Genomic DNA, 1,373 nt, shown 5'->3' with positions numbered 1-1,373 from the left:
GAAAGCCTCACACACCAAATCACAAAGCTTGAATTGCAGGGTTTATTAAATTAGTTTGAAACACCTGATTTACCTACCACCTGCTGCAGTAGATAAGGTACAGGCAAGGGAGAAGGACCGCATCACAGAACCCAGGAGAGAACATGCACAGGTTCTTCCTCTTCAGCACCCTCCTGTCTGTCTGATGGTGGGGTTAGACGACCAGGGCTGGGATGCTTCACTCTACTCAGCAGAGGGTGGCGGAGTCAGCTCACATCTGCCATGTCACACACACAGGACACAGTTCAGCCGGATGTAGAGTTTATACGAATCTTATGAGCAGAGCACACAGGCACCAGAATAGGACTGATGGGGGGGGTGACGTTGTTGTTTGGCTTCTACCTAGATGTTCCCCCAAAGCCTCATGGGGTCATAGGTGGGGAGCTTCAACGGTGGCTGGATTAGGGTGTGTGGATGTGGATTAAGGGTGTGATGCTGGAATTAAGGAGGTGAATGATGAAAGCCCCACCCTGGGTGTGGCTGACACCAATCAATAGGCTCACAACCTGGGTGGAATGTAAAGGGGGAGAGGGAAGGCAGGCTGCTTGCTGCTGCTGCCGCTTGCTACCTCTTGTCTTCCACCTGTGAACTGCTGTTGCTCCTCTGTGATGCCCCCTCCTGCCTTGGAGCCAGCTGCCTATGGACAGAAACCTCTACACACTATGAGCTGAAATAAACCCTTCCTCTTTTAACTTTGGATGTCAGGGATTTTTTTTTTTTTTTTTTTTGGTATTTTTGAGACAGGGTCTCGCTACACAGTTCAGGCTGGCCTGGATAACTGAGTGCATACATTCACATTACAATACTCCTTTAAATGAATGAAATAGGACTTTAAAAACTGTATCAAAATACAGTTCTACATTAAATAACAAGATTGAGTAGCAGCAAGTCTAATAATTACTACAATGTCAGGCAGTGATGACCTTGACATTTTGAGTTCTCTCCAACAACTGTAAAGTGATAGGAAAACATCCTTGATGAACCAGGTGTGGTAGTGAGCGCCCAAGGACCGGCTTCTGGAGAAGCTGAGGCAGGAGCATCGTCTGAGCTCAGGAGCTGGGAGACCAGCTTCGGCATGAAAAGAAATCCTAGTCTCAAAAAAACAAATGTGGCATGACCATTGCTTAACAAAGTCCCAGATACTATTCCTGGGATTTGCATTCATGCATTAAAATTCCTCACGAAGGAAACGACCGGCTTCCCTCGGTCTCTGGAACGCGGCCTGGGTCTGGAAGGGCCGCTCAGCTGCACGGCCCCACCCACTGGCCCCGTCGCCCGCGGGGCTGCACGGGCCCACAGTGCGCACGCGCAGCCCGCCGCCCCGGCCACACCGC

Source organism: Chinchilla lanigera, unplaced genomic scaffold (genome assembly GCF_000276665.1).
Source record: "Chinchilla lanigera isolate Chin_1 unplaced genomic scaffold, ChiLan1.0 scaffold00088, whole genome shotgun sequence".
Classification (NCBI taxonomy): Eukaryota; Metazoa; Chordata; class Mammalia; order Rodentia; family Chinchillidae; genus Chinchilla; species Chinchilla lanigera.
The sequence above is the reverse complement of the archived record's forward strand: the minus strand, read 5'-3'. Positions refer to the sequence as shown.